Source organism: Sus scrofa, chromosome 18, assembly GCF_000003025.6.
Source record: "Sus scrofa isolate TJ Tabasco breed Duroc chromosome 18, Sscrofa11.1, whole genome shotgun sequence".
Taxonomy (NCBI): Eukaryota; Metazoa; Chordata; class Mammalia; order Artiodactyla; family Suidae; genus Sus; species Sus scrofa.
This window is the reverse complement of record NC_010460.4, coordinates 18,031,215-18,055,235: the sequence shown is the minus strand read 5'-3', so window position 1 is coordinate 18,055,235 and position 24,021 is coordinate 18,031,215. Positions and strand designations below refer to the sequence as shown.

Genomic DNA, 24,021 nt, shown 5'->3' with positions numbered 1-24,021 from the left:
CCTGCTGAGCCACAACTGGAACTCCAGGCACACATTTTATTAACAAGAATGTTTTGGTTTTTGGTTTTTTTCTTGTGTGTGTTTTGTGTGTTTGTTTTCGCATACCACGGCTGTGGACCGCATCCATCTTGTGCAAGGTTCCTGTGAAAGGGCGCTCGAGAGGACTCACAACTGCTTCAGGCTGCAGTGAGGGTGGACCGGTGGTTTCCATTTCACACCTGGTACATGGGATGCTCAGCAGGGGTTAGTTCCCGTCCCCTCTTTCCCTCCAGGGCCATCTGCATTCTAAGCTGTGCTTGCCTGGGTTTAGCTTTTCTCTTGGAAGCGCCATCAGGAGGAGCAAAGGGTGATTCTGAGACCAGGTCTTCCTCCAGGGCCCCTGAGGGCAGCCCCACCTTCTCTGTTTGGGAGGAGCTCTCAGACATTTGCGTTGACACAACTAAGAGATACCATGGCTCTTTCCGGGTCACATCTTAGCAGATACAGAAAATCAACCCGGCGAAAACACTTACCTCCAAGTCAGAGAGACATTTAATGGCACTGAGACCTGTGGGTGTGGGTCCCAGTCCAGGCAACATCTGAAGGCAGAGCGGTGCCCGTCATAGCATGGAGTTGGGGCTTCGAGGGTCTTATCTCTGGCTGACCTGAGCATTGGCTTGACTGGCCAAGAGAGTTGGGGAAGAAGGAGAATTCTTTTTTTTTTTTTTAAGACTTTATTATTTTTTACAGCTCTTTTAAGGTTACAGCAAAACTGAGAAGGTTCAGAGGTTTTCTATGTAGCCCATCCCCACACATGCTTAGCCTGTCCTGCTGCAATGCCCCCTCCAGAGTAGCGCATTTGTTACAGCTGATTAGTCTATGCTGACACATCATTATCACCTGCAGTCTTTAGTCCACATTAGGGCTCACGCAGTGGTGTACGATCTATTAGTCTGGACACATCTATGATGACATGCACCCACCATTATAGTATCATAGTATTTTCACTGTCCAGATAGTCCTCTGTGCTCTGCCTTGTCATCTCTTCCTCCCTGACTCCTGGCAACCACTGACCTTTCTCTTGGTTCCATAGTTTTGCCTTTTCCAGAATTTCATATAGTCAGAATCATATAATACATAGCCTTTTCAGACTGGCTTCTTTCACATACTCATAAGCATGTAAATTTCCTTTTCATGGTTTGATAGCTCATTTTTTTAGTGCTGAATAAGACTCCATCGTCTGGATGTACCACCATGTATTTATCCATTCACCTACTGAAGGACCCCTTGGTTGCCTCTAAGTTTCAGCAGTTAGGAATTCAGCTGCTATAAACGTCCATGTGCCAGTTTTTATGCGGAGATATGTTCGCAGCTCCTTTGGGTAAATGCCAAGGGGCATGATTGTTGGATTACATGGTAAGAGTACTTTTAGTTTTGTAAGACACCACCAAACTCTTCCAGAGTGACCACATGTATCATTTTCATTCCTGCCAACAATGAGTGAGAATCCTTGTTGTACCATATCCTTGCTGGCGTTTGCTCTTGTCAGCATTCTGAATTTTGGCCATTGTAATAGGTGTGTAGTGGTATCCCATTGTTATTTAGAAGGAGAATTCTTCAGATAAAGATTCCCTCTATTTCTCTCCTACAGAGAGGATTTACCTCAGGCCTAAAGCTGTTATCTCTCTGGCTCTGACCATGGTGCTGAATCCTCGTATCTTGAAAATTCAGCTCCTACAGTGGCAGTAGATTCACAGTCTCATAGCTGTGCGATGCATTAAAAGTGGTATGAGGAAGAGTGTGTCCTTCCTAAAGCCATGTATTTAAGCTACAGAGCTTATCTGCTCCCTTCTGACGAAGAAGATTTGGGGAGAATTTCTAGCTAAAATTTACAATTTAGGATGCTCCAAGGTCCTGAACTACATCTGAGTGTGAGCAGAAGGTTCTCAACCAACTGGTGCCAAAGTAAACTGAATGCAGGTCAAGTACCATATTTTCCTCCTCAATTTCTAATGGAATAATAATAGCTATGCCATAGTTCCTCAGACAATGACCACAGACAGGCTTCTCCTTCTCAGAGAGGGAGATTCCCAACTTCAGGGTGGTGCTGCCATGCTGACATCCAGCAAATTTGTTTACATAAAGCTTTATCAGAGGTTAATCCTCTAAAGACAGAATTTGTGGGAAAGAGCCAACTCAATCCCCAATCTCTCAAGCCAACTCAACTCGACACAAAGTGCCAACATTGCGCTAGGCATGTGCTGGGAAACGTGAACCCTGACATCAAGAAGTTTATGGTCTGTTAGGTGAGAAAAACATGAATGTGAGTGATGCTAACAGCAGGCAGAATGTACCATGTGCATTAAGAGAGGTACTGCATATTAGAAGAATTGCAACAGGACAGTGATCCACTCTGCTCTAAAACCTAAGCAGAGAGTTCTCCAGAGTCCTAAGGTCTGGTCTTGACCTTTCACTCACCTTCCAAGCCAGGATGGAGGCAGACATGTCTGAATTGATGACATCTGGTCAGCCATGAACTTCTTTTTAGAGATGCATTCCACCTTGCTACGAGATCCTGGTCACGACCAGGCCGGGCAGGGCACAATAGTGTTTGTATCTGTTCTATGGAAACAGACTGCAGCTCCATCTCCACCCGTTCTCTGCAAATGGACAAGGCAGAAATTAGTGTGTGGAGGTGGTATAAGCAAAGGGGCACACCCGGGAATTGGCTTAGGGAGGATGATAAATCACACTGTCTGGCTTCCCTCTGCTGACTTGGGAGGACCCTGGTCAGCAAGAGGATGAGAGCATCTTTCACTCAATTAAATATCAAGTTTTCCTCCTGCCCTTCTTTTGGATCCCTTTCTCAGAACTCACAAAAGTACTTCAGAGAAAGTTGTGGCGTGCTGGCTGAACAGCATGGGGAGAAGAGCATGCGGTCTTAATAGCACTTGCAATCAGTTTACCATATGTTGAGGTGGAAATGGCCTGAGCAGTAGAGTTCTGAGCGTGTTACAGAAGAACGCACCTCTCAGGGTCTAGACAGTGCTTGCAACACTGTAGATGCTCAACAAATCTTTATTCAACTGAAGTTGCTGAGATACTAAAGGAATGGGGAACAGCTGCTCCCCAGGGCCAGTGCTGTGCTCCAGAAGGCAACGAGGAACTAGCCATGCGTCTGGACTTCAGACCAGTTGTTCACTCCCACAGCTCAGCAGACCATCATCTTCCCATTCTACGCCCCAAGGAACTCTTGCTGCTGGATCAAGAGGCATGAGCCAAGGAAAAGCTCACCAGGGACCTAGAATCAAGTCCATCTCAGCTGACCACATTATTTTCAAGTAAAGAAGGCCACAAGCCCTCTTTTTCTCTTCATGGCCATTGCTGCCCTCATTTTCAAGACATTTCAATGAAGTATTGCTAATTGACCTTACCTTCTAGATGGGAAAAATGAGGCTAATGGTTTCTTTCAGCCCATCAGTGTGGAACCAGGGCTCTTCCAAGGCCAGGTCCCCCCAGGAATCTCTTATCTGTTGTTTGTCACTGAAGCTCTGCTCGTTGACATTTCTCCCGGCCTTGCCCCCATCCAACTCTATGTTTTGGTTTGTTTTGCACATGCAGGAAGTCAGCAAGTGAGCTGGGATGAGAACGTAGCTCTGTGTACCATCCACACCTTGTTCCTTTGTCCTTATTCTCCTGCCTGCCCTTGACCTTCCCTCTGCCCTGTTCAGTCACAGGAAGGAAGCCCGAAGGGAGGGGCAGCTGTTTTCATAAAGTAAAAATGCCTCCTACAAGAGTATACCCAAGGGCTGTGTGCTTTTTTCTGAGACCAGTTCTGACAGCTAAGAAGGCTGGCGCCCAACTGGCACACACCAGTACCTTTGTCCTGTCACCTCCTGCCACATCAAGCCTTTGGCACAGGACTGGCTACTCAACCTCTGCCAGGCCTGCACCATCTCTGCCCAACCCATGGCGGGTGGTGTCCAACATGTTCGGTGTTGACACAGCCTGGTCCAGCGCCACATTTTTGTGGAGCATTTCCCCACCCCCACCCTCACCCCCCCCCGGGGAGGCAGGATTTGTAAAAGCTGTTGACACACTGTCGCCTTTCTTCCTCCTACGACCCTACGACTTTTGACGAACCAGCTCCCTGTCCACCTACAGACCCCTCTCACCTCCCAGAAGGAAGAATTATGTGCCTACCACTGCTCACCTCTTCAACTTAGGAAAGTGCTAATCCTGAGATGGCAAGTCTGAGATGGCCTGAAGCTTCCCAACCGCACCCACATACCAGGGCAGTGCCAGCCAAGGCAGTTATCTGTTGTTTCCATGCAGTGGGCAGGGCTGGCCACTGGATTGGATACCAAGGCCACCTGGGTGGAATGAGCCTTTTCAAAACAGGGTGGATCCAAAGCCGCTGGCTGAAGTTTCGTACTGTGGCCTTGGGAGAAAGTAAATGAGGGGTGTGGCGCCCAGAACTTCTAGAATCAGGTCAAGGGAATTAAAAATTAATGCCCCCAAAATCCTTCCATCAACTTAAAACCCAGTTTCTATAGGGTTCTAAGCTCTAGTCTCAGAAAAATCAAAACTCACAGCCATGGGTGGCCATTGTTTTTAGGTGGCGTAAAACAAAGAAGATGCCAGTCTCCCTTCCCTACCTCACTGACCCACTGTGACAATAGTTCTCCCTTGGGATACCTGTTTTACCAACTGTAGAATGGGTCAATACTGTTAAAATCCTTTTCGAAGTCTTTTTTTTTTAAATAAAGGAATGATTGGTTAGTGAAGCTCCTGCTTTAACTATATGCTGCATGAAATGATCAAACATAACTTTTACCCAGCAGACTCTACCCTCTAAAACTTACAGCCCGCAAAAGAAAGAGGAGGGTGAACAAAACTACTAAGGCAAAGGAAGGTGGCCGCAAGGTGACAGGTGTGTGGCACCTATCCACTCAATAATAATGGGGCAGTACATCTGGGGTTCCAAGTAGCTTCAACTGGATATCAAATGAAAACATTCAGCATCACAGAGCTGATGTGAGTGTGTGTGGGATCCAGAGATAAAGGACTGTACCTGCAGTGCTCCTCCAGTTTCTTAGAGAACAGTCAGTAGACGCCCTTCCCTCAACAATTCCCCCTGACCTAGGCAAAAACCATGGCCTCATTCCTCTCATCTTTCTCAGCAATACAGAAAAACAGTTCTCTTTCGTCAGCCACTAGCCTCCAGCCCTGTACAAGTCGTCTTGCTCCTTATCCATACATAGCCTAACATGCACAGGATCCCAGGAGCTATGCTGCCCTTTGGGTCCTGGAGCTGGAAAAAAGGACCAAATCCAATATAGGACACATAGTGATGCTATTACCCGGCACCTGTACTTTGCTCTAGTCTGTAGTTCAGTTGAGCTTGTTTTCTTGGCATCATTATTCAAAATTGTGTGCTATTAAGAATACACATTCGGGGGGCCGCTGCTAATGTAACCTGGGCAACCCCAGGTGCCTGCCAGTCAAGCCTCTACTGAGATTTCTCCCCACGATTCCATGGCATTTTCCATGATGAGCAAATGACACAGGGCTCCTTGGACCTCTGGTCACTCCTTCCACTAGCCATGCCAGTCAGCCATCTAGAGGTCCACCAGCCACTTAAATCTCTAAGCCTCTTGACCCCTCTGAACTGAATTCAGACCAACACTTAGGCTCTAGACTTTGGTTTCCTGATAAATAGCACACTGAAAACTATTTTACTGACACTTAAAAAGGCCAGCTGAAAATGTCATCTTTGAAATATACTACAGTTAAACCTTATAGCTTTGGAAAATCAGAATGTCAGATCTAAAAGTGACCTCAGCGATGATCTAAGCAGGGGTTCTGGACTTGGGGTTAATACTCTTGAAGGGGTCTTGGACCCTCAGAGACCCGTGAACCTCCTAAAATATACTCCAATTCTGTGTGTGTGTGCATGTGTACCATTTTTTCTTTTAAGGAAGAGGGATCAGAGCTTTCATTAGACTCTTTAAAAGGGACCCCAAAGGGACCACCTTGTTTTAGAGATGAGAAAATGTGGCTCCTTAACATGGTAAGATAGCTGGAACTAGACCTGGGCCGCCTGGCTTAGAGCTCTTTGCACGATATTACACCATTTGCCTTAAAAACCTTAGAGACGTTCAGTTAAATACAGTGACCCATGGGCCTGTTGATTTGCTTCTGAAGTCCCACTCATATGATGATAAAGGATAAAGTATGAACCGATAAGGACAAAGAGCACATGAGAGTCGACAGCAGCCCACGAAGCCGTCAACAAAATCTCAGAGACAGACAGGTCCGCGGTAAGTAAACTTAGCAGGACAGAGAAGACTGAAACCTAAGACCCCAGAAGAGGAAGCCCCAGAAGGAATCTGGCACGAGGCAGATGGGTGGGAAGCTGGAGGTGCAGTGGTCGCTGCAGATGGCCTGGAAACGGGACTCACCGGGAGACTGCGTCAGGGTTCAGTTCAGCTCCGTCTCCTCCCCATCCTCCCAACACACCTTCCAGCCTCTGGGGCGTCTGCACCGGAGAAGCTCCGGACTTCGGCATCTCAGGCACAGCCAAGGGAGGATTAGGCGCCTTATTCAAAAAAAGTCTTGTTGTGCAGTGAGCTTCTCTCAGTGCAGCTCCCAGGACCGGCAGCCAGCGTATAATACCCCTCGGAGCTGGACTGTCTGCGGCCAGGCAGCTCCCGGCCGTCACCAAGCCCGTCTATGGCTGGCAGCCACGCTTCCCAGAACCCGGACCAGACAGGGTTCCAGATCGTTCGCCAGTGAGAGGAGGGTGCGTGGGATTTGGGTGCCTGAGTGAAGTGAATGCCATTATGCCAATGGGCACGTGTGCCGCGTTCACGGATCTCTCCCCACAAGCTCCTGCTTTTGGTGGGTGGATGTTGTGGCTTCTCAGGGTTTCTGGGGACCTCCAGCTTCTGCTCCAGGGCTGCAGGCTCAAGTCTTCACCGATGGTTCCACTAGTTCTCTGGCTGCAGTTTCTCCGCAGCCTCCTTCCACATGTGCGGAGGCGCTGAGGCCTAGCCTTACTTTATTCCAGCAACAGCTGTGGCCATGTCGTTCGTGTGAGCCTAAGACTGATCAGACGGAGAGAGCGAGCGAACACCCCCCACACTTTATAAATAACGGCACCGGGAGTCCTCCGGGCGGCAGCTCTGTCTCCTCTCAATTACCCTGCGTTAATTTTCTGTGGCTGCTGTTCTAGGTTATTACAAACTTAGTGAAACAACACAGATTTGTTACCTTGCCATTCTGGAGGCCAGAAGTCAGATTCAGATCTCACTGGGGTAAAAATCCACGTGTTGGCTGGGCTGCATTCCTTTCTGGAAGTTCTAGGGGAGGTTCTGCTTCCTTTCCAGCTTCATGTGCAGCCCGCATTCCTTGGCTCAGGGCCCTCTTCCTTCCTCTTCCAAGCCAGCCTCACTGCCTCTCTCTGACCTTTCGTCCACAATCACGTCTCCCTCTGACCCCAGCGGGCAGGGTTCTCTGCTTCTAAGCACGCGTGTGAGTAGATTGAGCCCACCTGGGTAATGCAGGCTTCTCTCCCCATCTCAAGGGCTTAACCTGAAACTCATCTGCAAAGTCCCTCTTGCCATGTGAGGTAACATTTCCACAGATTCTGGGGATTAGGATGTGGATGCCTTTGGAAGGTCATCCTCTGCCAGTCACACACCCCAAGATGAGCCCACCAGCTGGTAAGTCCTGTTAGTGTGTGGAGAGCTTCCAACAGCTGTAAGGCCTCCAGGCTTGAATATGAGTAGATGGCCAAGGATCACAAGACATCTGAGCAACCCTCTAACATGAAAGACAAAACTAAGAATTAAAACACAAAGAACCTGGAATAAACAGCAACAATGCAAGGAGCAGGAAGGGGGAAAGAAAAAAAAAAAAAAAGGAATTCCTGTTGTGGCTCAGCAGGTTAAGTATCCGTGAGGATGCGGGTTCAATCCCTGGCCTCGCTCAGTGGGTTAAGGATTGGGTGTTGTCATGAGCTGTATGTGGCAGATGAGGGTCTGATTCGAACCCTAGCCTGGGAACCTCCGTATGCCATGGGTGCAGCCCTAAAGAGACAAAAAAAGGGGGGGATACTTATTTAACATCTGAAGAAACATTTGTGAATCCTCAAAATAGGAACAAAAGGTTGAGAAAGAAGGAAAAGAAAGGAAGGAAGAAAAAGAAAGAAAGGAAATTCTCAGATACTAAGCATATTAGAAGAAATCAAAATTCAGTATTAAGTTTCAGAAATACAGGTGGGAATTTCCCCAGAATAAGATAAAAAAAAGATAGAAAACTGGAAAGGAAAAAATAAGAAAAATCACAGGGCTGGTCCAGCGTGTCCAATGTAGGAAAAACCACAGTTCTAGAAAGAAAGAACAGTGACAATAAATAAAGAAATTACCTAGGAAGTAGCAGAGAAATATTGTTGAGCGTTGAAAGAATCAACCTCCAGAATGGAAGGGACATTCAATGTTCGGTCAAATTAATGAACAAAACCTCTATCACACACATAATTATGAAATTTAAACAACACAAGGGATATAAACAGAATCTCCTAAAAACTTCCAGAGAAAAGGCACCAGAAATCAGCACTGCGTCAGGCTACTCAGCAACACGGGGCTGGAAAACGAACATCTGAGGGGCAATTTCTTCCAGTCAGGAATTCCAGTCACATTATCAATGAAATGTAAGAGTAAGATGAAAAGCCTCAAATAACTACCTCCTGGTCACCCTTTCTTAGGGAAACTACTGAAGGATGAACACAGACACACACAAAAAAAAAAAAAAAAAAAAAAAAAAAAAGAGGGAAGAGGATGAGAATTAAAAGTAAAGCCAGAAATGTGCTGGGATCCAGGTGGAGAATCTAACCCAAGAGAAGAAAGGGAGTTTTAGGACGATAACGAAGCTACGTCCTGGGATGATGGCTGGGAAGCAGGCGAGCAACCAGCCCAGATCACCGCAGGGGGGTACACAGCTCTGAGGGGAAAAAACTCTGACCGGGTCTTCGGTTCTATAATAAAGAGTGGGAAATATTTACGTTTATAGAAAATCGAGCAAATTAAAATGAGATTATTCATTTGAGAATTAAAATTTTAAGGGCAATGTAAAACTATGTGGCTATGCCATCAACAGTACTGACATAATTATCAACACTAATTCTTGATTTAACCAAAAATAGTGCTGTTCCTAAATCCTGACGGTAAATGGAGGAGTATGTACATAAGTGGTGATGTAAGAGCTAAATCCTCATGTCCCATCATTAATAGGAAGAAAAAAAAAGGCCCAGATGAAGAAGTAGCAATATGAGCATTTTAAATGCAAGCAAAAAAATCAGGAGAGACAGATTGGGCTGTTTAAATAGAAAAAAAATAATAATCAGAAAAAACAAAGGGAGGGACTGAAACTAGCTGCTTGCAAGAGGGCAGAGGACGGCCCTTTGTAATTGGAGGGCCAGCAGCGTCTGAGCTGAGAGGCTATGGACATGTGTGTGCCACTGATAGAAAGAAAATGTAAAAGTAAAAAATGACATGCCAAATGCCCACCAAACTGATGGCAAATAAACAAAATGCGGTCTCCCCATACAGTGGAATAGGATCCAGCCATAAAAGCAATGAAATACAGACCCCGCTACACCATGGCTCAGCCCGCAAACATTATGCCAAGTGAATGGAGCCAAGCACGTATGCTGTGTGTGCATTTGAAAGCACATCCAGAACAGGAAAATCCAAGAAAGCAGACTGGTGGCTGCCCAGAGTGAGGTGCAGGCGGGCACTAAGGCATGTCTACTTAATGGCTATGCTGTTTCTTTGGGGGGGTTGGTTAAAAGGGTGAACTTTATGTTAGGAGATTTGTGTCTCAATAATAACGCTGAAAAATGCTGGATTCTGTCTATAGAGTATACACATTTTATTTTATTTTTGGCTAAATGAGAGTTGTTGACAAAGTCTCTATGACATCCTTCTGGCTTTAGCCAGCACAGGATGATGAATACAATTGAAGCCTTCACTGATGTATGATTTCCACAGTTTCTGAGGATCAGTCATCATTCTGAATAGCCAAGATTGTATTTTAGGCACGATAGACAGAAATGAATTATGTACTAACCTCGAATATAATATTAGAAATATTTATGCATGCAGTTCTTTGGTAAACTTAACAGCTTGCTCTCCTGCCATCTGACACTTTCATTTCAAAGTAGAGAAGTGGGGAAAACTTAATGAATTCAGAGTTCTGGGAAGTGATGGCTTGTGAATGAGGTTACACTGTGTTTTGCTCCTTTTTCCCCAATCATATTTTCACTTCTCTTTCTTTGGCACCCCCTCCTTCTGCAGCATCTTCTATTGTCTGTTTTATTCAGTAGTCAATTACTGAAAATAGCGGAGTCGTTCTGGCAACAAAAAGGAGCTTGATCCTCCAAGAGTCAAGCCAAGAAACCAATGTTGGCCACTAAGACTTGAGGTCTCATGTGTGCATTATTTTCAGAGTTCAGATTTGTTTCTGTTGTTGCTTTTTTTTTTGGCTGCCCCGTGGCATATGGAAGTTCCCAGGCCAGGGATCAGATCTAAGCTTCAGTTGTGACCTACGTTGTAGCTACAGCAATAATGGATCCTGTAACCAACTGTGCTGGGCCAGGAATCAAACCTGTATCCTGGCGGTGCAGAGACACGGCCGATCCCACTGTGCCACAATGGGAACTCCCTGTTGTTACTGTTATTATTAATTTTTTTTGCTTTTCAGGGCCGAAGCTGTGGTATATGGAAGTTCCCAGGCTAGGGGTCCAATGGAGCTACTACAGCTGCCAGCCTACACCACAGCCACAGCAACTCTGGATCCAAGCCAAGTCTGGGACCTACACCACAGCTCATGGCAGTGCTGGATCCTTAACCCACTGAGCGAGGCCAGGGATTGAACCTGCATCCTCTTGGATACTAGTCGGGTTTGTTACCACTGAGCCATAGTCGGAGCTCCTAGTTTTATTAAACTTTGTTCACAGAGTTTTGTTTGCAAAATGTTTACACCTATTAAGTGGTTGTAGTACATAAATAATTTGTTGTAAAATTCTAATAATATAAATTCATTCTAAAGAAAAACCCAGAAAGATGCAGGGACTTGCCAGGATCACACTGCATAGGAATCAAGAAAAATGCACATTAGCACTCTTAGTTGAAGAGTTTCCATTTAAATAGTTACAAGCAAGTTAAGTATTTGTGTATCAAATAAATAAAAATGAGATCATACCAACATCATAAGGCAAAATAACCATTTGTGAATCTTATGCTATTTGATAGGCTAATTAATAAATGAAAATTCTATGTTTTAAAAAGGTCATTGCTTTTTAGTAAAGTATATTTGATTTTCTAAAAGTATTTGTGATTCGTTAGGGTCTGATCATTTATTATTTTGAGCCACTCCCACCTTCCCCCTCAGTAACTTCACACAGTAGAAATTTTCACTTAAGTTAATGTAATGGTTATTTTTCCAAATAATTATAAACAAGACAGACCCCTAATTAATGACTTTGTTAATATTCCTTTATTATCTATGGGTAGATCTCCCAAATTTTAGCAGGTGCGCGCACACACACACACACATCTCTCTCTACACACACACACACACACACATCTCTCTCTACACACACACATACAAAAACACAAAATTTATGGAGTGTGATATCAACTTGGCTATTAAAAATGTGACACCAATCCTGGAATAGAAAAAGGACATTAGTGGAAAAACTACAGAGCTGCAAATCAAGTTTGAAATTTAGCTAACGGTAAGGTACCAATGTTTGTTGGTATTGACAATGTACCACGGTTATACACAATATAACAGAGGAAACTGGGTGAGAGCAAGAAAAGACCTTTTTTTGTACTCTTTGCACTTCTTTTAAAAAATCTAGTTATTCCAACAAAAAGTTTACCTAAAAAATTAGATACTGTAAGCAGAAAGTGTTTGCTTCTGTCTTTGTTTTTGCTTTTCAGGGCGACACTCTTGGCACATAGAAGTTCCCAGGCTAGGGGTCGAATCAGAGCGATAGGTACCAGCCCACACCACAGCCACAGCAATGCGTGATCCGAGCCATGTCTGCAACTTACAACACAGCTCACAGCATCGCCAGATCCTTAACCCACTGAGTGAGGCCAGGGATTGAACCTGCATCCTCATGGGTCCTAGTCAGGTTTGTTACCATTGAGCCACAACAGGAACTCCTGCAAGCAGAAGGGTTAAGTCTAGATATGAGTACTGTGAGCTGTGTAGTTATCACCTGCTGCATAACAAATAACCCGCAACGTAGTAGCTTAGAACCACAGATACATATCATGTTACAGTTTCTGTGGGTCAGGAATCTGGGCACACTTCAACTGGGTCCTCTGGCTCAGGATCTCGCACAGACCTACAGTCAAGGGTTTGGTTGGAGCCGCAGTCACCCCCAGACAAGTTCATTCACGTGGCTCTGGGCAGGCCTCGGGTCCTCATGAGCTTCGGTCTGAAGACACCAGGTCTGTGCCCCGTGGGCCTCTCCACTGGGCAGATCCCAGCGTGGCAGGTGTCTTTCCTTAGGAAGAGAGACAGCCAGCACATGCAAGAGTGTGACAGAATCACAGTCCATTTGCAACCTAATCTCAAAAGGGACTTTTGCCATGTTTTATCTGAGAAAAGCAAGTCAGCAGGTCCAAACCACAGTCGGGGGAGGGGATCACATGGGGCACGAATACCAGCAGGCGGGGATCGGGGTAGGGGGTTGTTTTAGAGGCTGTCTGCCAAATGGGCAGGCCCGTGATCACGTCCACCACAAGGAAGAGAAGAGCGGTGACTAGGAGAGAGGCCCTGGACGCAGAGATCGGGGTGTGTACTCCCGCACAAAAACCTTACCGTTACATGATCTTGGGCCAATTATTTAATTTTTCTGTTTGTTCTCTCATGTGCAAAATGGAAATGATGTTAATGATAATACCTCCTTAGGACTATGTCGATTAAGTGAGATAATTCATGTACAATGCTGAGTGGGTGCCTGGCACAAAATAAGACCTCAGTGTTAGCTGCTGTTACTGTCATTGGCGTCATTGTTTATTATCTGAGTTAGAATCATTTGAGCCAGAAACTGAAGAATTAGCAGGCGCTCCCAGGCTGAGGAGGAGCAGGAGAGGGCAGAGGAAGTATCACAGACACACACACACACACACACACACACACAGACTTGGAAATGTCACAGTACCTGGAGGCCAGCAGCAGCAAGCAGCGGGGTGAGCACAGAAGCCAGGCCCTGATGGGGGCGTGGGGGCTGGAGGGGAGGGAGGGCATGTTGGGGGGGCGCACAGTCACACGTATTAATAGAAGGAAATCTGGCGGCAACACCAAAGCCAGACTAAAGGTGAGAGGTGGGCAAGAAAGCCCTCTAGGAGGGTGCAGAGAAAGGGGTGGATTTTAAGACAGAGGATTTTAAGACAGCTAAGACCAGAGCGGCAGGGCTGGGTGCGTGTGTGTGAGGCTGGGGTGGGGGAGGAACGTCAGGCAGTTCTTGGGGGTGAGCTTTAACCACGGTGTGGACCAGGCAGAACTGGTCTTGGGGAAGGATAATGGGCACCGCACTGGCATCATAATTGACACAGGTTGGCAGTAGCAGGTGAAACTCCCCAGTACCCTCTGGAGGCAAGTTTCAAGTGCAGCCGCCCCCACGGCCTCTTCTGAGGAAGGCGTCCTTGTGGAAGCCGCCGGTGGGGAACGAGGCCCGGTGGTCCCGACTTGACCAGTTGAGGAATCCTGTGGTTGTCTTCCAAGCGTGTGTGTGTGTGTGTGTGTGTGTGTGTGTGTGTGTGTGTGTGTGTGTGTGTGTGTGTGTGTGTAAAGCAGGTGGCCAAGTCTGGAGGGCTGTCAGGTGAACCATTAATTCTTTTAAAAGTTAAAAAAGATTTTGTATCAAAAAATGGAAATATGGAAACAAGGAGTTCAGAGAAGTGCCTGTGGCTGGAGCTTTAGTTCAGGGAAAGCAGAGGTACTGGAGCCAGGGAGCAGTAAGCTTGTTCAGGGAAAACTGAGCTGGTAAGAAAGCAAAAGCGAAGTTATGGGGAAATACTAACCATAGGACTGAAAAAGGAGACGTGAAATGGTCTCATTGGGTCCATGTGGCAGGTAGAATGTTTTGGCTTCAAGTTCCAAGAATTCGATGTGAGGCGAAGGAACTTTCCTGGACAAATCCTAAGCAGGCGGGGGAGAGGAAGGGGGTGTGGGGAGGGCTGGGGTGAGGGGAGGTATTGCTGAGCTTTGTGAGGCAGGGGAGGGTGTCCCCTGAGGTCAAGCCAGCTGGCTTCCCCAGGCCAGATGAAGGAGGGAGGCGGAGGCCAGAGTCGCAGCAGGTGCCCTGCCTTCTCCAGGACCGCGGGTGGCGGTGGCGGTGGTGGGCGGGACTTGGGGGAGAAGCCGCAGGTGAGCCCCTGGGCGTGGGGACGGTCGAGACGGCTCACTTGGGAGCCTTTGGCGCCATGCTGGGACCTAGAAAACCCAGTGTTGTTTTCAGTCTGCCTCCAAATAATAAGAAGGTAAAATTTAGGAAGATAGTTCAAGAGTAAGCTGGGGTTTTCGTCACTGGGTTTTCTCAATGGGACTCAGGCTCGTCCTAGACCCAGAACCTCGTCAGCTGGGCCATCTCCTCTCATGTGCGTGTCAGCGTTACCCTGGAGCCCACCTGAGCCTGGCGCTGTCTTTGAGAAAAAGACGTGGCTGGGCGTGGGACGGGCTGCTCTCTGCGGGGACAGGAGAGCCCTGCGGGCCAGGTCGCACCAGCGGCAGGCTGGGCTGGGCGCAGAATCTCCCCCCTGACTTCGCCTCCCAAGGACCTGAGGCGTGGACTTGACCCATTCTTGCCTAGGTGTCCAGCGTCAAGCAAACATCCCCACAGAGTCTGTGGAATTCCTCTAAAATCTAACCCTTAGCCGTAGGCCAGGAATCAGCCATTGGTTAGTGCTGGCACACATGCAAGGCAGGGCCATGAAGCTCGAAAACTGGAAAAAGAAACCCCCCCTCGGTACTTCTTCTGTTTTCTTGCCTCTTATCCATGGCTGCAAAGGTCCCCAGTGTATTTTCTCTCGTTAGTCGGTGGCACGGTGCTCTTCCCCAATCATTATAACCGATTTCAGATGGTGCTAGAAAATTATATTGACTCTGAACACCAAAAGAAATCAGTCATCCTCTAAGGGGTCACGGGAAGGAGGACGTGAGGACTGCGAAGAGCCCAGAGATGAACAAATCTGCCCGACACTCGGCACTTCAACCCACGCACCATGGAGTCTGTCTTACAGGAAACGTCCTATAGGAGGTTTACTGCCCAAAGTGTGACGTTCTAGTCATGAGCCATCGCATCATTAACCTGCTGTTTGTAACAACACCACTCACTGCTGGCAGGGGTGGCACGGATCCACTGCCGTGCCAGGCGGGCTCTCCTGGCAGCTGCTCTTTGCCTTCAAAGTCTTCAGGACCGGGTCCCATGCGTTCCCTCTGGCACTGGCAGCGCAGCTGGGCTCCCCCAAGAACACTGATTTCAAATGGTGCTAGACAATCACTTTTTAAATCTAAACCACCATATGAAACCAGCTTCCTGAAGAAGCTTGAGGATCTGGTTTTTCTTTGGAGTGCTTCCCTACAATAAGCTGGCAACAGCCTAAAAAGGAAAAAGGTGAAACCTCTTTGCGGTCTAAACCGAGCTTTAGCGTATCTCCCACGTACACATCCTGCTCTCGCCAAATCTGCTGTCTGGGCTGGGGGATACCTGTGACTTTATCCTTGAGCTGCCCAGACCAAGGTTCAGTGTTTATCGTTTAGAGCCAGTGGCACAGTCACCCCTTCTCTCCCCGTGGGAGGTCAAGGGAAAGCCTTTGTTTGGGTAAAGAGGCCAGAGCTGATCCCGGGGTCAGAGTGCCCGGTGCCACGTAAGTCAGAGTGGTGCCCAGGAGCCTTATGACATACCCGTCAATGGGACCAAGTAAGCAGGTACTCTGGTAGCAGTTCAAGAAAACCTAGCAGTTTCATTTGAAGATAATTTTGTTTGGTTTGGGGGCCAAAGGAGGACGATGGAATCGCTCAGAGGCAAAGTAATGTAGTTATGCTAATGAGATCCTCTTGTTTTTCCCAGAATGGAACTCCTTAGATTGCATCTATGAGCTAAGGACTTTTGTTGGCTTCACCTAAGATTCTCCTCCTCTCCCCTCACTGTACTCTCGGTTCTCCTTAAACTATTTTTTGCCCAAGTTTTTTTCTCCTCCGTTACGGTTCTTGATACCATTTTATTAGGAAGTCTATTTCCGTTCCCTTCAGGGTTCTAGGGTTCTGGGAAGATACTGTATCTGACCACCTAACCGAAGAGATGTGCAGCCTTTTTTAAAAAAACTGTTATGAAAATTCTCAGATATACATTAAATCTGAATGACAATGAAGTGCATCCCTAAATTTACTCCACTTAAATTCACTAACTTCATTTTTGCCACTTCTGCCTTAGTGATGTTATCCACATGTAAGACGTACGTACATTTTTGGCTGAATCATTTGAAAGTTAACCAACGATCATCCTGACAGTGGTCCTGACTTCTTGAGCAGGTCTAAAAACAGAGGCCTTTCTTCTATATAATTACAGTGTCTCATTCCCACCCAGGAGAATTAACTCCTTAGTATCATCTGCTATCTACATCTAGCCTATATCCAACTTTCCCCACTTTCTCCACAAAAATGTAGTTTTGTGGCTTTCTTTTCAAACTCAGAACCCACTGAGGCTCACTCATTAAGACTCTAGTTTCTTTTAACCTCACACATTCCCCCACCACCACCACCTCTTTGGGGTTTTAACATGAACGCGTCATTTTGTGAGAGTGGGTTCAAATCCTAGCTGTACCATTCACTGAGCCTGTTCTCTTTGCTTAAATAAGCCAATAGAAACAGCTTTTCCTTTTGACTTTCTCACACATTACCCTCATTTACAATCTTTTTTTATTTTTGTCCTTTTTTTTTTTTTTTAGGGCTGCACCTGGGCATAGTGAAGTTTCCAGGCTAAGGGTCAAATCAGAGCTGCAACCACCGGCCTACACCACAGCCACAGCAACACAGGATCCGAGTGCCATCTGTGACCTATACCACAGCTCACGGGAACACTGGATCCTTAACCCACTGAGCAAGGCCAGGGATCGAACCCGTGTCCTCTTGGACACTAATCGGGTTTCTTACCACTGAGCCACGACAGGAACTCCCTTCATTTACAATCTCAACATGAGTATGGAAAGAACATCCAGTCACAACGTGCCTGTGGCTGAGGATTTCCAGTGGGCCCAGCAGGAGGCTAACAAGCCAGGAGGGGGCAGGGTGTTTAGCTCGGGTCCGATTCACATTCTTACCCCTGACAGGCCAGGCCACTTAGCCCTTCACCAGGAGATCCCAACACAGACTCGTCCTTCACAGTGGAAAAGCACCATGGCATGTGCCTACCGCCACTAGGCTCAGTTTTTCATCTCTGTAAACAAGGGACGAGGACACCATGGGCTGCAGAGACGTGCAGCAATCACTTCACAAGGATGCAGCCACGTGCTGCCAGCAAAGAAATACACATGCTCCATGAAGCCACAGGCAGTTAAATATCTCAACTGGAAAGGACGTGCAAGCATTTCAACCTGAACAAGTGCTGGGACACGGGAATCACTGGCCTCCTCAAATAGCTATTTTACTAATTTTGTGATGAATCTGGGCTCCACTGCATCTCTCTGCAAATGCTATTGTAATTGATAATCTCAGCAACCCAAGTATACAAGGTTCAGCCAGATTCTCTTATTCTGATCAGCTGAAAATCCAAAATCCAAAAAGGCCTACTTTCTATTTTTTTAAATTAATTTATTTTTAGGGCCAGACCCGAGACATATGGAAGTTCCCAGGCTAGAGGTCAAATCAGAGCTGTAGCTGCTGGCCTATGTCACGGCCATACCAGCGTGGGATCTGAGCCACGTCTGTGACCTACACCACAGCTCACAGCAATGCCGGGTCCTTAACCCACAGAACAAGGAGTCGAACCCACATCCTCATGGATACGAGTCAGGTTTGTACCACTGAGCCATGACAGGAACACCCTAATTTTTTTTCATTTTTAACTAATGACTGACATTTCAGTTACGGGGAAATTTTTTTCCTAAAGAATGACTTTCTTCCTTTTACTTATATCTAAGGTCATACATATCTCATACATCAAGTAAAGGTCACATCTGCACATGTACATACCTGCACACGCATACACATAATACACATGCAACCATACTGTTCTCTTCCCTCAGCAGAAACAAACAGATGGTACTGTATTATCCTTTAAATACGCCTTTTCAAAAAAATCAGCAGAAAAAAGGTGGATATATTCTTTCCCATCTATGGCTCTTCAAATGAGGAGGCATTTTTAGCAGAAAAAGAGTAATTAGCACCAGAATCAGTCATGTAGTGTATCTGTCCTTGAAGCTGGCAAGCCCTTGGTGGGAACCAGAGGTACTTAGTTGGCGATTATAAAATGACGTCCACAAAATACACTGAAATAGAGCTCCTGAGTTTGGGCCTCTGTTTTTGTATCATCTTCTAAAGCAAGAGGCCGGTTTCCTGCAAAGAGGTCTGAGTGGGCAGGGTGGCTATCAAACTCACACAGGGGGAAAAAAATCCCATGGTTCCCTAGTAGGGATGTGGAAAAAAAAATCAGGGGCTCGTTCCTTCTCCTTCCAGGACACACGTGGGAAAACGGGCCCCAGCACCTGGCATCTGCTTACTCTGCCGAGTCCGTCAGCGACACTGACCTGCAGGGAAAGATCTTACTCGGTCACGACAGCATCTTTCCACGCCTTCCTGCCCTCCGTCTCCAACAATCGACCCCACTGTTCTGCATGTTCAGGCCAGGAGATGGACAGGGCTGACTCTCTGTAACTCAGGGTGCTCCTATTTTAACCCTCAGCCATGTTTAAGGTATTGCATCATTGGAAAGGCGTGTTATTTGTTCCCACCACTTACACATGGAACACACGTTTAACCCTGCTGAATGCTCCATCCCCAGCACAAAGGGAACCACTTGTCAGGAACAAAATCCTTCCTCCGTCTCCCTCAGCCCAAAAGCCACAGGAATGTGTTTCCATTTCAAAATCCCACCTGCCCTGCCATACTTGATGCTCTTTTTGAGCAAGCTGCCCTTCTCTGGATTTTTGCTTCCGGATCTGATAGGCAAGGTAGAGCCTGAAATGTGACTCCGTAAACCACACAGGTAACTCCAGTGTGGCAAAAGCAGAACAGTGGCGACACGGTGTTTCCCTTGACGTGAAATGCCAGTCTGTTCTTGCAGGAAAACCGGATTAAGGTAACGTCCCTTGGGGCTTAAATACCCGAGGAGACCGTATCTGACTAGGACACGTCTTTAAGACAGTGGCTTCCAAATGTTACAGACATCGGGATACAGGAGTCCTAACTTGAATATTTAGGCCAGATTAAAGATGCAGCTGTGGCCGGTTGGGATCCCAGGGTGGGAAGTGCTTTTCTGTTAACGTACATGCCTCTAATAAATGCTGCCTCACAGGAAGCAAATGAAGTTATTCAGCACAGGGTCCGGAGCTGCAGCTCTGAGTTGAGGTCCTGGCTGTGCTGTTGACTAACTACAGGATCCTGGGGAGCATGTGATTTTGCCGAGCCTAAGAATGCCGATCTGGAGAGCGGAGATGCAGATTCCTATCCTGCAGTGGTGCTCGGGAGTATACAGAAACATCTGTAATTTTTAAAGCACCTCACAAATGTTCACTGTTTCATCAGATCAGAACACTGGAGTGCCTTTTCCGGGTGAAGGTCTGAATGAACCGAGAAGCAGATGGAGAAGGTGCTCTGAAAACAGTAGCAGCATCCATTTCTGGAAGGCTTAGTTCTGTGCCAGCACTATGCCATGTGCTCTCTCAGTGTTCACAGCCACCTAACAAGGCTGGTGGCGTTATCTCCATTTTCCAGGGGAAGGAACAGATTTTGCGAGGGTACAGGTCTCGCTCTTGGACACAAAGCCTGTGGACGGCAAGCCCAGGATTCAGGCCCTGCCTTGCGAGATTCCAGGCCCAGGCTCCCAGGCGTCAGTCTTTGCCGCTTGGTGCTTTATAGAAATGGTAAGGGCTCATCTCCGCGTGGCTACACAGAACTCTGAACATCAATCGGCTCCGAGTTTCAGGGTTTCATCAATAAGCACGTGAGCAAACAATTACGACCAGCTTTGGCCCTGGACCCTCAGCCACACTCTGACCTGCAGGGTGACCTTAAGCAAGTCACATCTTCTTTAAAGACTTGTTTTCCCACTAATCTAAGGAAGCTCACGTCCTCTTAGTCCAGCAGCCCCCGCCATTCTCAGTTGCCTCATCTGTGAAATCAGGGTCTATACCACATAAGCTTGTTGTGAGAGTTCAGCTAGATAAGGAAAAGCTAGAAACAGCACGGGTTCCCATTCACTCGGTGATGGTTACGACGATAAAACAATGACTTCGCTTTTCTTCACCACGTCAGAAGCAGAGCGTGGCTAAGAGACCTGCTTCGGCCTCCCAAACAGAAGGGCTCCCGGCTCCTGTGTTCACGTCTGCGCTACAGGTGAGCGTCCCACAGTCGCTAACCCCAGAGGAGCCTGACGTGCCCCGAACCCTGAAAAGGTGCCCTCGGATCCACAAACGGCGTTTCCAGCTGAGTTAATGGAAGTAAGCAGCTGTAACATTTTCTGTCTGTTCTTATTTTAAGACCTGAAAATGAGATCCATAACCCTGGTTTTAAGCAGGAGTTCATGTTAGGGACTTCTTCTGAGAATCGATTGAAAGTTGAGTATTTAGGAGGAAAGAAATAGAGATCAAACACTGATGATCATTTAGAAAATGTACTGGTGAATCATCCAAGAAAATAAACCAAAGCTCCCTTGAGACTGATTTATGAGCACAAGCCTCTACTTACACAAGATATCAAAGCAGTCTGTTGATGGGTATTTTCCAGGCACAGAAATCCTAAGGGGGCGTTTCTTCAGAAGATGAGCACCTGGAATTTAAATGACAGTATGAACCCTTAGGAACTAATCCAGAGCAGCAGAGGAAGCAAAATCAGTTGTTTTCTCTTGCTACTCTACCACTGTGATAAAGAGATGAATTTTTTTTAAGGAGGATGAAGGAGCACCTCTCTTTCCTGTACAGTGAGCACCACACACCTCCTCAAGCCGGTGTGGCTGCTGCTAAGGAAACTGTTCCCCCCCACCCCCACGCCCCCTGCCTGCCGCCCAGGCTGTGCGTTTTGCAGACCATCAAGGTTTGATCAGCAAGATGTCTTCTGAAATAAAACATGGTATTGATCTTGTACCTCCAATCATGGAGGAAAAGCATGAAAGCAGCCTGCACAGAAGATAGGAGGTTTCAATTTTCAGAATTGATTTTGCCTTCTTCTGCAGCAGCACAGACTCCAGATGGCCAGCAGAGGGCAGCATGAGCCTGTAAATCCGACCTCGGGTGGAGGGCACTTTAGACCTGGAGCCACAGGACATCCTCCGCCTACGTGGTCTAACACTGAAGCTGGCATTCACCTTTGAGCACATCACAGGAGTGGAAGCCCAGGTCGCACAGGTCCCCATCCCTAAAAATTAGTCTTCCATGCAGGGGGACCTGCCTGGCTCCTGGGAGGGCTTCGGAGCAGATCCAAGGAAGGTTCCTTGGGGAGGCCTGACTCTCCGACGCTCACGGTTCAGCCAGTGAGAGGCTGTGTGACTCAGCAGTGCGATGCAGGAAAGTCTGTCCTGTCAAGTGACCACTGATTGAAGTGTCTAAGTTAATGATTACAACGCCCTGGATGAGGTACTTAACCACAGCGAGGCCAGAGAGCAGGCTTGCTCATCAGCGGACGCATCAGGACCGACCACAGAAGGAAACTTAGCGTGTGCTCTTTAGGCCAAGGGACCAGGGGAGTGCCCATGCTCAGGTGCTTCAAGATGCCGTCAAAACAGGGACATGATACATCAGGGAGGTTCTCGAGAGTGGGGTGGGCATTCAACAGGATCTTGGCCAGTAAGAGAAATGGCTGAGACAAGCAATAGGTATATTCCATACTGTCTAACACCAGAAAAATAAATCTAAAAAAGTCAAGCAGAAAAGTACAAATGGGAAGGAAGATCTGTCAGGGTGAACACAAAATTCAAGCCAATGCAAAGCTATTAAGTCGCACCCGATTCTGGAATATTTTAAAACACTGTTATAAAAAGAGAGCATGCTTCCAGAGTTGTCCCATCATACACACGAGGAAAGGACCCAAGTCACGGAAGAGCTCTGTCCCTTTGTGACAGTAACCGTGCTTCAGACTGCAGGGAGCGCCAGCCTATTGTTTTCTGGGAGCTTTCCAGTATTTGGAAAAGTATGTGGAACAGTTCATTTAAGCCTCTGGTCCAAGCAGGTGACAAAACCTCACGCTGCAGCATGATTCTCCTTTAAGGGGCCGGGAAGGGTCCTGTGGCCTGGGTCTCAGCCTGCAAAGACTCCGATGCACGGGCATCGCCTACAGGTGGGGAGACGGAGCACAGGCAGGCTGGGTCAGGAGCACCGTCCGAGGCGGCAATGAGACTTCTCAGCTCTGAGGGCGTGAGCCTGACAGCGCCCGCGAACGGCCGGCGCCGTGCCTCTCCCCTCCCATGAGCGCTGGAGACCTGCACCTTCTACAGCTGCTCTCACCTGAGCACAGGGCTGCGGGCTGCTCCCAGCATCGCCAAAAGGGGGAGCGACAGCCAGTGAGCGGGCTTCACTCACGGGGTTCCTGCCACCTTCTCCAGAGGGGTCAGGGGTTGACGTCCACCCCCCGCCGTCAGCCCCCTGACACAGAGGGCCCCAAAGGCGGGCTTCTTAGGGGCTAATGGTCTTCCTCTTGAAGCTTTACGGTTTTAGAGGCTGACCTCTGTCAATCCTTGCTTGGAATCGGTCTACCGATAATATCTTTGCCTGATCTCCCCCTTTCCTCCCAAGAAGTAGCTTATCTGAGTTAGTACCTGTGTGCTGCCTTTTTCACGTCAAGGGCTATTAAGCAACCTCCGATTTAACAGCCTGCTTAAACTGGGGGCAGACTGACGAGCCGTGTAAGCTTTGAGATCGGAAAGACCAGGATTCAGATTTTCCTTACGCAGCTTGGACAAGCTATTCGATCCTTTTTTGAGCTTTTGTTTCTTTATTGGTAAAGTGGAAATAATAGTGTTGATTCTCAGAGTCGTGAACCTGTAAGTATCTCAAATAAGGCACAGGTACCTAGCTCTTCAAGAAATGGTACCCCCCACTCCCCATCCCCTGTTCCTGGGAACGGGGAACACTGAAGAATCATTGGATAACATTTCCATAGATGTGACAGTCAGCATGTGGAAATTGGTAGGAAAGACAAGTATTGGGCATCAGTGCGTAGAAGCTGTGGATCTGGGGGCTTCTCTGGAGGAAAGGATAGCAAATCAGCCAGGGTGTCCGAGTCCAGGAAAAGACAGAGAGGATCAGAAGCTGGGATGAGGTACTCCAGCCACGTGCACCTGTTCACAAGTCACAGGTTCACCGAGATTATGAGGTACCAGGAGGTGAATGAGGCTCAGAGGCCACGAGAGCAAACAAGGCAGGTGAGTCCAGTGTAAGCAAACCGATGACGACAGGATGTGACAAGGGCTCCGAAGGAAAACAGCGTGTATGGAACCAACTTGGGCCACGTCCGGGGGACAGTCCATCTCTCGTGGAGGGGTTAACCAACAGCCACGCGGTTAGAGCCAGCACTGTGGATAAAGACAGACCTGTTACAGTCCGTGGGCAGGCGTTCACTGACGGCCTGGCAGGCACCCAGCCCTGGGCTGGACACCCCAGAACACCCCCTAGGGAGACGATGTGGATGCCCTTGTGACCTGGCCGTCCAACTGTGGAATGAAGCGGAGGGGTGGGGAGGTGTCACAGTGCGCACGCAGGGGAGGGGACCGCGGTCATTTAGGGCGTGGGGCTGGTGGGGGGAGTGGAG

At 47.6% G+C, this 24,021-nt stretch overlaps 1 long non-coding RNA gene and 2 other non-coding genes across 5 annotated transcripts in view; all 3 read right to left on the bottom strand.

Annotated features, from left to right (window-relative positions):
• On the bottom strand, positions 15,119–15,204 carry MIR29A (microRNA 29a). The gene has a single exon (NR_038524.1). It is a non-coding gene; the product is annotated as a microRNA 29a (primary transcript).
• MIR29B-1 (microRNA 29b-1) lies at positions 15,527–15,607 on the bottom strand. Its single transcript, NR_038491.1, has one exon. It is a non-coding gene; the product is annotated as a microRNA 29b-1 (primary transcript).
• LOC110257572 overlaps positions 16,907–24,021 on the bottom strand; it is a 60,545-nt gene continuing 53,430 nt past the window's right edge. For all 3 annotated transcript variants that reach the window (XR_002340372.1, XR_002340371.1, XR_002340370.1), the window contains one exon: positions 16,907–23,785. This is a non-coding gene — a long non-coding RNA (uncharacterized LOC110257572). The remainder of the gene's footprint in view (positions 23,786–24,021) is intronic.